General features: G+C 45.6%; 13 non-coding genes across 13 annotated transcripts; 7 read left to right on the top strand and 6 right to left on the bottom strand.

Annotated features, from left to right (window-relative positions):
• Positions 1 to 739: 739 nt before the first annotated feature.
• Positions 740 to 819, top strand: TRNAL-AAG (transfer RNA leucine (anticodon AAG)). The gene has a single exon. It is a non-coding gene; the product is annotated as a tRNA-Leu (tRNA).
• A 170-nt stretch (positions 820 to 989) lies between these two features.
• On the bottom strand, positions 990 to 1,069 carry TRNAL-UAG (transfer RNA leucine (anticodon UAG)). Its single transcript has one exon. It is a non-coding gene; the product is annotated as a tRNA-Leu (tRNA).
• Positions 1,070 to 2,587: 1,518 nt separating this feature from the next.
• Positions 2,588 to 2,667, top strand: TRNAL-AAG (transfer RNA leucine (anticodon AAG)). Its single transcript has one exon. It is a non-coding gene; the product is annotated as a tRNA-Leu (tRNA).
• Positions 2,668 to 2,837: 170 nt separating this feature from the next.
• Positions 2,838 to 2,918, bottom strand: TRNAL-UAG (transfer RNA leucine (anticodon UAG)). The gene has a single exon. It is a non-coding gene; the product is annotated as a tRNA-Leu (tRNA).
• A 1,518-nt stretch (positions 2,919 to 4,436) lies between these two features.
• TRNAL-AAG (transfer RNA leucine (anticodon AAG)) lies at positions 4,437 to 4,516 on the top strand. Its single transcript has one exon. It is a non-coding gene; the product is annotated as a tRNA-Leu (tRNA).
• Positions 4,517 to 6,284: 1,768 nt separating this feature from the next.
• TRNAL-AAG (transfer RNA leucine (anticodon AAG)) lies at positions 6,285 to 6,364 on the top strand. The gene has a single exon. It is a non-coding gene; the product is annotated as a tRNA-Leu (tRNA).
• Positions 6,365 to 6,534: 170 nt separating this feature from the next.
• Positions 6,535 to 6,614, bottom strand: TRNAL-UAG (transfer RNA leucine (anticodon UAG)). Its single transcript has one exon. It is a non-coding gene; the product is annotated as a tRNA-Leu (tRNA).
• A 1,518-nt stretch (positions 6,615 to 8,132) lies between these two features.
• Positions 8,133 to 8,212, top strand: TRNAL-AAG (transfer RNA leucine (anticodon AAG)). The gene has a single exon. It is a non-coding gene; the product is annotated as a tRNA-Leu (tRNA).
• A 170-nt stretch (positions 8,213 to 8,382) lies between these two features.
• TRNAI-UAU (transfer RNA isoleucine (anticodon UAU)) lies at positions 8,383 to 8,462 on the bottom strand. The gene has a single exon. It is a non-coding gene; the product is annotated as a tRNA-Ile (tRNA).
• A 1,518-nt stretch (positions 8,463 to 9,980) lies between these two features.
• On the top strand, positions 9,981 to 10,060 carry TRNAL-AAG (transfer RNA leucine (anticodon AAG)). Its single transcript has one exon. It is a non-coding gene; the product is annotated as a tRNA-Leu (tRNA).
• A 170-nt stretch (positions 10,061 to 10,230) lies between these two features.
• TRNAL-UAG (transfer RNA leucine (anticodon UAG)) lies at positions 10,231 to 10,310 on the bottom strand. Its single transcript has one exon. It is a non-coding gene; the product is annotated as a tRNA-Leu (tRNA).
• Positions 10,311 to 11,828: 1,518 nt separating this feature from the next.
• On the top strand, positions 11,829 to 11,908 carry TRNAL-AAG (transfer RNA leucine (anticodon AAG)). The gene has a single exon. It is a non-coding gene; the product is annotated as a tRNA-Leu (tRNA).
• A 170-nt stretch (positions 11,909 to 12,078) lies between these two features.
• TRNAL-UAG (transfer RNA leucine (anticodon UAG)) lies at positions 12,079 to 12,158 on the bottom strand. Its single transcript has one exon. It is a non-coding gene; the product is annotated as a tRNA-Leu (tRNA).
• Positions 12,159 to 12,172: the final 14 nt, after the last annotated feature.

The raw sequence follows: 12,172 nt of genomic DNA, 5'->3' as shown, positions 1-12,172 counted from the left end.
CGTAAAATATTGATAAATCGTATATATACCGCATTATGGCAATCCACATCACATACGGGTGTTAACCTTTCAGACCCAGTTAAGACTTGCTGACAGCTTTAAAAAAACATTAAATCTTGAAATGTTCTTCGCCATACGAACACAAAAGAAATTCATGGGGCTGACGCAAAGAGTGAGAAGACTTAAAGGGTCAGCCATTTAGAGAGAGGGATGTGGCCATGGCCTTAAGTTATGTATCGTGCTGGCATTTGCCTGGAGTAGAAGTGCTTTTTTTCAATTATTGCTTCTCGCTTTGCGTCGCGCAAACACACTGAAGTCTTACGGCGACGATGGGAGAGGAAACGCCCAGGAATGGGAAGGAAGCGGCCGTGGCCTTAAATAAGGTACAGCCCTAGCATTTGCCTGGTGTGAATATGGGAAACCAAAGAAAACCATCTTCAGGGCTGCCGACAGTGGGGTTTCAACTCACTTCCTCCGGATGCGAGCTCACAGCTGCGCGCTCCTAATCCCACGCCAACTCGACCGGTGGAGTAGAATTGGGAAACCACCGAAAACCACTTCAAGGATACCAGAGCCGTGAATCGAACCCTGGCCTCTGGAGGTCGCAGCTAATCACGCTAACTACTACGCTACAGAGGCGAACTGAACTTTCATTGTTAAGGAAAAATATAGTGTACATTATCAGAATGTTAACGACAACAGGACGTTGTCAGTTGTCCGCACTAACTGCTAAGACGCCGGTAGCGTGGCCGAGCGGTCTAAGGCGCTGGTTTAAGGCACCAGTCCGAAAGGGCGTGGGTTCCAATCCCACCGCTGCCAGGATATTCTAAATAGCTGGGGACTGTTCACACTTAAATGAAGGTAAGCAATTTGCAAATTACACATAAGAGCTACAGAATACTCATTGAAGATCTTGCACAATTGAACAAAAAACGACGAGGATTGCATAATAAACCGAAGTGATCGTTCTTTCTAAAGTAGAAAAGTGTTGGCAGCGGTGGGATTCGAACCCACGCCCTTTCGGACTGGTGCCTAAAACCAGCGCCTTAGACCGCTCGGCCACGCTACCCTTTCGTACCTACCTCTGGAGAAGTTCACAATACCAAATGGAATAAAGTTCCCATATTCTAACCTTTCTAAAATATGTCTTACACATCATGCTCCCTGGCCAGGAATATATGTAATTTCTCGTTCTAAATCATGGCTGCTAGGGCACTGGCAAGTATTACATTTAGGGACGCGTGAGAATACATGGCAAGATCTGGCTATTCTTCTTCCTACCTTAATTCCTTTACCATCCAGGGTTGGTTTTTCCCTCTGACACAGCGGGGGATCTTAACTCTTCCGCATCTAGGGTAGTGTCCTGGAGCAAAGTACTTAGGAACGGCATACAACTTGTGAGTAGGACCAGTACTTCACCTAGGCTTCCTCAACTGCCATGCCTAACCCTTTATGGCATACTGTTGACGAGAGGAAATAAAACTATCCATCTCTATTAATGAATATAGATTGTGGAGAGAGGTAGTTTTACGGAACATCTTCAACTGTAGGCCTACAGGTAGATAAACACATATATTTAAGGGGTGCCTTGTATTTTTTACACAACATATGATAAAACAGCATTAAAACTAAACGTACGCCTTCCACCCCGTCAGGATCCTCGCATACCAACACCCGATTTTTTTTACGTCGGCCCTCACCATCACATCACCATAGTATTCAGGAGGACGTCTGGCTCAACCTCAATGTCGTTACCGAATTACGGTCGTGGAAGTATACTTGCGCCTTGCACTAAGTACCCATGGCCAGTAAGAAGGAATGTTCGGTCTTTGAATGTTAAAAGCTTACTGTAAAATATTGATAAATCGTATATATACCGCATTATGGCAATCCACATCACATACGGGTGTTAACCTTTCAGACCCTGTTAAGACTTGCTGACAGCTTTAAAAAAACATTAAATCTTGAAATATTCTTCGCCATACGAACACAAAAGAAATTCATGGGGCTGACGCAAAGAGTGAGAAGACTTAAAGGGTCAGCCATTTAGAGAGAGGGATGTGGCCATGGCCTTAAGTTACGTATCGTGCTGGCATTTGCCTGGAGTAGAAGTGCTTTTTTTCAATTATTGCTTCTCGCTTTGCGTCGCGCAAACACACTTAAGTCTTACGGCGACGATGGGAGAGGAAACGCCCAGGAATGGGAAGGAAGCGGCCGTGGCCTTAAATAAGGTACAGCCCTAGCATTTGCCTGGTGTGAATATGGGAAACCAAAGAAAACCATCTTCAGGGCTGCCGACAGTGGGGTTTCAACTCACTTCCTCCGGATGCGAGCTCACAGCTGCGCGCTCCTAACCCCACGCCAACTCGACCGGTGGAGTAGAATTGGGAAACCACCGAAAACCACTTCAAGGATACCAGAGCCGTGAATCGAACCCTGGCGTCTGGAGGTCGCAGCTAATCACGCTAACTACTACGCTACAGAGGCGAACTGAACTTTCATTGTTAAGGAATAATATAGTGTACATTATCAGAATGTTAACGACAACAGGACGTTGTCAGTTGTCCGCACTAACTGCTAAGACGCCGGTAGCGTGGCCGAGCGGTCTAAGGCGCTGGTTTAAGGCACCAGTCCGAAAGGGCGTGGGTTCGAATCCCACCGCTGCCAGGAAATTTTAAATAGCTGGGGACTGTTCACAGTTAAATGAAGGTAAGCAATTTGCAAATTACACATAAGAGCTACAGAATACTCATTGAAGATCTTGCACAATTGAACAAAAAACGACGAGGATTGCATAATAAACCGAAGTGATCGTTCTTACTAAAGTAGAAAAGTGTTGGCAGCGGTGGGATTCGAACCCACCGCCCTTTCGGACTGGTGCCTAAAACCAGCGCCTTAGACCGCTCGGCCACGCTACCCTTTCGTACCTACCTCTGGAGAAGTTCACAATACCAAATGGAATAAAGTTCCCATATTCTAACCTTTCTAAAATATATCTTACACATCATGCTCCCTGGCCAGGAATATATGTAATTTCACGTTCCAAATCATGGCTGCTAAGGCTCTGGCAAGTATTTCATTTAGGGACGCGTGAGTTTACATGGCAAGATCTGGCTATTCTTCTTCCTACCTTAATTCCTTTACCATCCAGGGTTGGTTTTTCCCTCTGACACAGCGGGGGATCTTAACTCTTCCGCATCTAGGGTAGTGTCCTGGAGCAAAGTACTTAGGAACGGCATACAACATCTGAGTAGGACCAGTACTTCGCCTAGGCTTCCTCAACTGCCATGCCTAACCCTTTATGGCATACTGTTGCCGAGAGGAAATAAAACTATCCATCTCTATTAATGAATATAGATTGTGGAGAGAGGTAGTTTTACGGAACATCTTCAACTGTAGGCCTACAGGTAGATAAACACATATATTTAAGGGGTGCCTTGTATTTTTTACACAACATATGATAAAACAGCATTAAAACTAAACGTACGCCTTCCACCCCGTCAGGATCCTCGCATACCAACACCCGATTTTTTTTACGTCGGCCCTCACCATCACATCACCATAGTATTCAGGAGGACGTCTGGCTCATCCTCAATGTCGTTACCGAATTACGGTCGTGGAAGTATACTTGCGCCTTGCACTAAGTACCCATGGCCAGTAAGAAGGAATGTTCGGCCTTTGAATGTTAAAAGCTTACTGTAAAATATTGATAAATCGTATATATACCGCATTATGGCAATCCACATCACATACGGGTGTTAACCTTTCAGACCCTGTTAAGACTTGCTGACAGCTTTAAAAAAACATTAAATCTTGAAATGTTCTTCGCCATACGAACACAAAAGAAATTCATGGGGCTGACGCAAAGAGTGAGAAGACTTAAAGGGTCAGCCATTTAGAGAGAGGGATGTGGCCATGGCCTTAAGTTATGTATCGTGCTGGCATTTGCCTGGAGTAGAAGTGCTTTTTTTCAATTATTGCTTCTCGCTTTGCGTCGCGCAAACACACTTAAGTCTTACGGCGACGATGGGAGAGGAAACGCCCAGGAATGGGAAGGAAGCGGCCGTGGCCTTAAATAAGGTACAGCCCTAGCATTTGCCTGGTGTGAATACGGGAAACCAAAGAAAACCATCTTCAGGGCTGCCGACAGTGGGGTTTCAACTCACTTCCTCCGGATGCGAGCTCACAGCTGCGCGCTCCTAACCCCTCGCCAACTCGACCGGTGGAGTAGAATTGGGAAACCACCGAAAACCACTTCAAGGATACCAGAGCCGTGAATCGAACCCTGGCGTCTGGAGGTCGCAGCTAATCACGCTAACTACTACGCTACAGAGGCGAACTGAACTTTCATTGTTAAGGAATAATATAGTGTACATTATCAGAATGTTAACGACAACAGGACGTTGTCAGTTGTCCGCACTAACTACTAAGACGCCGGTAGCGTGGCCGAGCGGTCTAAGGCGCTGGTTTAAGGCACCAGTCCGAAAGGGCGTGGGTTCGAATCCCACCGCTGCCAGGAAATTTTAAATAGCTGGGGACTGTTCACAGTTAAATGAAGGTAAGCAATTTGCAAATTACACATAAGAGCTACAGAATACTCATTGAAGGTCTTGCACAATTGAACAAAAAACGACGAGGATTGCATAATAAACCGAAGTGATCGTTCTTACTAAAGTAGATAAGTGTTGGCAGCGGTGGGATTCGAACCCACGCCCTTTCCGACTGGTGCCTAAAGCCAGCGCCTTAGACCGCTCGGCCACGCTACGCTTTCGTACCTACCTCTGGAGAAGTTCACAATACCAAATGGAATAAAGTTCCCATATTCTAACCTTTCTAAAATATGTCTTACACATCATGCACCCTGGCCAGGAATATATGTAATTTCACGTTCTAAATCATGGCTGCTAGGGCACTGGCAAGTATTACATTTAGGGACGCGTGAGAATACATGGCAAGATCTGGCTATTCTTCTTCCTACCTTAATTCCTTTACCATCCAGGGTTGGTTTTTCCCTCTGACACAGCGGGGGATCTTAACTCTTCCGCATCTAGGGTAGTGTCCTGGAGCAAAGTACTTAGGAACGGCATACAACTTGTGAGTAGGACCAGTACTTCGCCTAGGCTTCCTCAACTGCCATGCCTAACCTTTTATGGCATACTGTTGCCGAGAGGAAATAAAACTATCCATCTCTATTAATGAATATAGATTGTGGAGAGAGGTAGTTTTACGGAACATCTTCAACTGTAGGCCTACAGGTAGATAAACACATATATTTAAGGGGTGCCTTGTATTTTTTACACAACATATGATAAAACAGCATTAAAACTAAACGTACGCCTTCCACCCCGTCAGGATCCTCGCATACCAACACCCGATTTTTTTTACGTCGGCCCTCACCATCACATCACCATAGTATTCAGGAGGACGTCTGTCTCAAACTCAATGTCGTTACCGAATTACGGTCGTGGAAGTATACTTGCGCCTTGCACTAAGTACCCATGGCCAGTAAGAAGGAATGTTCGGTCTTTGAATGTTAAAAGCTTACTGTAAAATATTGATAAATCGTATATATACCGCATTATGGCAATCCACATCACATACGGGTGTTAACCTTTCAGACCCTGTTAAGACTTGCTGACAGCTTTAAAAAAACATTAAATCTTGAAATGTTCTTCGCCATACGAACACAAAAGAAATTCATGGGGCTGACGCAAAGAGTGAGAAGACTTAAAGGGTCAGCCATTTAGAGAGAGGGATGTGGCCATGGCCTTAAGTTACGTATCGTGCTGGCATTTGCCTGGAGTAGAAGTGCTTTTTTTCAATTATTGCTTCTCGCTTTGCGTCGTGCAAGCACACTTAAGTCTTACGGCGACGATGGGAGAGGAAACGCCCAGGAATGGGAAGGAAGCGGCCGTGGCCTTAAATAAGGTACAGCCCTAGCATTTGCCTGGTGTGAATATGGGAAACCAAAGAAAACCATCTTCAGGGCTGCCGACAGTGGGGTTTCAACTCACTTCCGCCGGATGCGAGCTCACAGCTGCGTGCTCCTAACCCCACGCCAACTCGACCGGTGGAGTAGAATTGGGAAACCACCGAAAACCACTTCAAGGATACCAGAGCCGTGAATCGAACCCTGGCGTCTGGAGGTCGCAGCTAATCACGCTAACTACTACGCTACAGAGGCGAACTGAACTTTCATTGTTAAGGAATAATATAGTGTACATTATCAGAATGTTAACGACAACAGGACGTTGTCAGTTGTCCGCACTAACTACTAAGACGCCGGTAGCGTGGCCGAGCGGTCTAAGGCGCTGGTTTAAGACACCAGTCCGAAAGGGCGTGGGTTCGAATCCCACCGCTGCCAGGAAATTTTAAATAGCTGGGGACTGTTCACAGTTAAATGAAGGTAAGCATTTTGCAAATTACACATAAGAGCTACAGAATACTCATTGAAGATCTTGCGCAATTGAACAAAAAACGACGAGGATTGCATAATAAACCGAAGTGATCGTTCTTACTAAAGTAGAAAAGTGTTGGCAGCGGTGGGATTCGAACCCACGCCCTTTCGGACTGGTGCCTAAAACCAGCGCCTTGGACCGCTCGGCCACGCTACCCTTTCGTACCTACCTCTGGAGAAGTTCACAATACCAAATGGAATAAAGTTCCCATATTCTAACCTTTCTAAAATATGTCTTACACATCATGCTCCCTGGCCAGGAATATATGTAATTTCACGTTCTAAATCATGGCTGCTAGGGCACTGGCAAGTATTACATTTAGGGACGCGTGAGAATACATGGCAAGATCTGGCTATTCTTCTTCCTACCTTAATTCCTTTACCATCCAGGGTTGGTTTTTCCCTCTGACACAGCGGGGGACCTTAACTCTTCCGCATCTAGGGTAGTGTCCTGGAGCAAAGTACTTAGGAACGGCATACAACTTGTGAGTAGGACCAGTACTTCGCCTAGGCTTCCTCAACTGCCATGCCTAACCCTTTATGGCATACTGTTGCCGAGAGGAAATAAAACTATCCATCTCTATTAATGAATATAGATTGTGGAGAGAGGTAGTTTTACGGAACATCTTCAACTGTAGGCCTACAGGTAGATAAACACATATATTTAAGGGGTGACTTGTATTTTTTACACAACATATGATAAAACAGCATTAAAACCAAACGTACGCCTTCCACCCCGCCAGGATCCTCGCATACCAACACCCGATTTTTTTTACGTCGGCCCTCACCATCACATCACCATAGTATTCAGGAGGACGTCTGGCTCAACCTCAATGTCGTTACCGAATTACGGTCGTGGAAGTATACTTGCGCCTTGCACTAAGTACCCATGGCCAGTAAGCAGGAAAGTTCGGTCTTTGAATGTTAAAAGCTTACCGTAAAATATTGATAAATCGTATATATACCGCATTATGGCAATCCACATCACATACGGGTGTTAAACTTTCAGACCCAGTTAAGACTTGCTGACAGCTTTAAAAAAACATTAAATCTTGAAATGTTCTTCGCCATACGAACACAAAAGAAATTCATGGGGCTGACGCAAAGAGTGAGAAGACTTAAAGGGTCAGCCATTTAGAGAGAGGGATGTGGCCATGGCCTTAAGTTACGTATCGTGCTGGCATTTGCCTGGAGTAGAAGTGCTTTTTTTCAATTATTGCTTCTCGCTTTGCGTCGCGCAAACACACTTAAGTCTTACGGCGACGATGGGAGAGGAAACGCCCAGGAATGGGAAGGAAGCGGCCGTGGCCTTAAATAAGGTACAGCCCTAGCATGTGCCTGGTGTGAATATGGGAAACCAAAGAAAACCATCTTCAGGGCTGCCGACAGTGGGGTTTCAACTCACTTCCTCCGGATGCGAGCTCACAGCTGCGCGCTCCTAACCCCACGCCAACTCGACCGGTGGAGTAGAATTGGGAAACCACCGAAAACCACTTCAAGGATACCAGAGCCGTGAATCGAACTCTGGCGTCTGGAGGTCGCAGCTAATCACGCTAACTACTACGCTACAGAGGCGAACTGAACTTTCATTGTTAAATAATAATATAGTGTACATTATCAGAATGTTAACGACAACAGGACGTTGTCAGTTGTCCGCACTAACTGCTAAGACGCCGGTAGCGTGGCCGAGCGGTCTAAGGCGCTGGTTTAAGGCACCAGTCCGAAAGGGCGTGGGTTCGAATCCCACCGCTGCAAGGAAATTTTAAATAGCTGGGGACTGTTCACAGTTAAATGAAGGTAAGCAATTTGCAAATTACACATAAGAGCTACAGAATACTCATTGAAGGTCTTGCACAATTGAACAAAAAACGACGAGGATTGCATAATAAACCGAAGTGATCGTTCTTACTAAAGTAGAAAAGTGTTGGCAGCGGTGGGAGTAGAACCCACGCCCTTTCGGACTGGTGCATAAAACCAGCGCCTTAGACCGCTCGGCCACGCTACCCTTTCGTACCTACCTCTGGAGAAGTTCACAATACCAAATGAAATAAAGTTCCCATATTCTAACCTTTCTAAAATATGTCTTACACATCATGCTCCCTGGCCAGGAATATATGTAATTTCACGTTCTAAATCATGGCTGCTAGGGCTCTGGCAAGTATTACATTTAGGGACGCGTGAGTTTACATGGCAAGATCTGGCTATTCTTCTTCCTACCTTAATTCCTTTACCATCCATTGTTGGTTTTTCCCTCTGACACAGCGGGGGATCTTAACTCTTCCGCATCTAGGGTAGTGTCCTGGAGCAAAGTACTTAGGAACGGCATACAACTTGTGAGTAGGACCAGTACTTCGCCTCAGCTTCCTCAACTGCCATGCCTAACCCTTTGTGGCATACTGTTGCCGAGAGGAAATAAAACTATCCATCTCTATTAATGAATATAGATTGTGGAGAGAGGTAGTTTTACGGAACATCTTCAACTGTAGGCCTACAGGTAGATAAACACATATATTTAAGGGGTGCCTTGTATTTTTTACACAACATATGATAAAACAGCATTAAAACCAAACGTACGCCTTCCACCCCGTCAGGATCCTCGCATACCAACATCCGATTTTTTTTACGTCGGCCCTCACCATCACATCACCATAGTATTCAGGAGGACGTCTGGCTCAACCTCAATGTCGTTACCGAATTACGGTCGTGGAAGTATACTTGCGCCTTGCACTAAGTACCCATGGCCAGTAAGCAGGAATGTTCGGTCTTTGAATGTTAAAAGCTTACCGTAAAATATTGATAAATCGTATATACACCGCATTATGGCAATCCACATCACATACGGGTGTTAACCTTTCAGACCCAGTTAAGACTTGCTGACAGCTTTAAAAAAACATTAAATCTTGAAATGTTCTTCGCCATACGAACACAAAAGAAATTCATGGTGTTGACGCAAAGAGTGAGAAGACTTAAAGGGTCAGCCATTTAAAGAGAGGGATGTGGCCATGGCCTTAAGTTATGTATCGTGCTGGCATTTGCCTGGAGTAGAAGTGCTTTTTTTCAATAATTGCTTCTCGCTTTGCGTCGTGCAAGCACACTTAAGTCTAACGGCGACGATGGGAGAGGAAACGCCCAGGAATGGGAAGGAAGCGGCCGTGGCCTTAAATAAGGTACAGCCCTAGCATTTGCCTGGTGTGAATATGGGAAACCAAAGAAAACCATCTTCAGGGCTGCCGACAGTGGGGTTTCAACTCACTTCCACCGGATGCGAGCTCACAGCTGCGTGCTCCTAACCCCACGCCAACTCGACCGGTGGAGTAGAATTGGGAAACCACCGAAAACCACTTCAAGGATACCAGAGCCGTGAATCGAACCCTGGCGTCTGGAGGTCGCAGCTAATCACGCTAACTACTACGCTACAGAGGCGAACTGAACTTTCATTGTTAAGGAATAATATAGTGTACATTATCAGAATGTTAACGACAACAGGACGTTGTCAGTTGTCCGCACTAACTACTAAGACGCCGGTAGCGTGGCCGAGCGGTCTAAGGCGCTGGTTTAAGACACCAGTCCGAAAGGGCGTGGGTTCGAATCCCACCGCTGCCAGGAAATTTTAAATAGCTGGGGACTGTTCACAGTTAAATGAAGGTAAGCATTTTGCAAATTACACATAAGAGCTACAGAATACTCATTGAAGATCTTGCGCAATTGAACAAAAAACGACGAGGATTGCATAATAAACCGAAGTGATCGTTCTTACTAAAGTAGAAAAGTGTTGGCAGCGGTGGGATTCGAACCCACGCCCTTTCGGACTGGTGCCTAAAACCAGCGCCTTGGACCGCTCGGCCACGCTACCCTTTCGTACCTACCTCTGGAGAAGTTCACAATACCAAATGGAATAAAGTTCCCATATTCTAACCTTTCTAAAATATGTCTTACACATCATGCTCCCTGGCCAGGAATATATGTAATTTCACGTTCTAAATCATGGCTGCTAGGGCACTGGCAAGTATTACATTTAGGGACGCGTGAGAATACATGGCAAGATCTGGCTATTCTTCTTCCTACCTTAATTCCTTTACCATCCAGGGTTGGTTTTTCCCTCTGACACAGCGGGGGACCTTAACTCTTCCGCATCTAGGGTAGTGTCCTGGAGCAAAGTACTTAGGAACGGCATACAACTTGTGAGTAGGACCAGTACTTCGCCTAGGCTTCCTCAACTGCCATGCCTAACCCTTTATGGCATACTGTTGCCGAGAGGAAATAAAACTATCCATCTCTATTAATGAATATAGATTGTGGAGAGAGGTAGTTTTACGGAACATCTTCAACTGTAGGCCTACAGGTAGATAAACACATATATTTAAGGGGTGCCTTGTATTTTTTACACAACATATGATAAAACAGCATTAAAACCAAACGTACGCCTTCCACCCCGCCAGGATCCTCGCATACCAACACCCGATTTTTTTTACGTCGGCCCTCACCATCACATCACCATAGTATTCAGGAGGACGTCTGGCTCAACCTCAATGTCGTTACCGAATTACGGTCGTGGAAGTATACTTGCGCCTTGCACTAAGTACCCATGGCCAGTAAGCAGGAATGTTCGGTCTTTGAATGTTAAAAGCTTACCGTAAAATATTGATAAATCGTATATATACCGCATTATGGCAATCCACATCACATACGGGTGTTAACCTTTCAGACCCGGTTAAGACTTGCTGACAGCTTTAAAAAAACATTAAATCTTGAAATGTTCTTCGCCATACGAACACAAAAGAAATTCATGGGGCTGACGCAAAGAGTGAGAAGACTTAAAGGGTCAGCCATTTAGAGAGAGGGATGTGGCCATGGCCTTAAGTTACGTATCGTGCTGGCATTTGCCTGGAGTAGAAGTGCTTTTTTTCAATTATTGCTTCTCGCTTTGCGTCGCGCAAACACACTTAAGTCTTACGGCGACGATGGGAGAGGAAACGCCCAGGAATGGGAAGGAAGCGGCCGTGGCCTTAAATAAGGTACAGCCCTAGCATTAGCCTGGTGTGAATATGGGAAACCAAAGAAAACCATCTTCAGGGCTGCCGACAGTGGGGTTTCAACTCACTTCCTGCGGATGAGAGCTCACAGCTGCGCGCTCCTAACCCCACGCCAACTCGACCGGTGGAGTAGAATTGGGAAACCACCGAAAACCACTTCAAGGATACCAGAGCCGTGAATCGAACCCTGGCGTCTGGAGGTCGCAGCTAATCACGCTAACTACTACGCTACAGAGGCGAACTGAACTTTCATTGTTAAGGAATAATATAGTGTACATTATCAGAATGTTAACGACAACAGGACGTTGTCAGTTGTCCGCACTAACTACTAAGACGCCGGTAGCGTGGCCGAGCGGTCTAAGGCGCTGGTTTAAGACACCAGTCCGAAAGGGCGTGGGTTCGAATCCCACCGCTGCCAGGAAATTTTAAATAGCTGGGGACTGTTCACAGTTAAATGAAGGTAAGCATTTTGCAAATTACACATAAGAGCTACAGAATACTCATTGTAGATCTTGCGCAATTGAACAAAAAACGACGAGGATTGCATAATAAACCGAAGTGATCGTTCTTACTAAAGTAGAAAAGTGTTGGCAGCGGTGGGATTCGAACCCACGCCCTTTCGGACTGGTGCCTAAAACCAGCGCCTTAGACCGCTCGGCCACGCTACCCTTTCGTACCTACC

The sequence above is a fragment of the Anabrus simplex genome, chromosome 1 (assembly GCF_040414725.1).
Source record: "Anabrus simplex isolate iqAnaSimp1 chromosome 1, ASM4041472v1, whole genome shotgun sequence".
Taxonomy (NCBI): Eukaryota; Metazoa; Arthropoda; class Insecta; order Orthoptera; family Tettigoniidae; genus Anabrus; species Anabrus simplex.
This window is presented reverse-complemented; position numbering and strand designations above follow the sequence as displayed.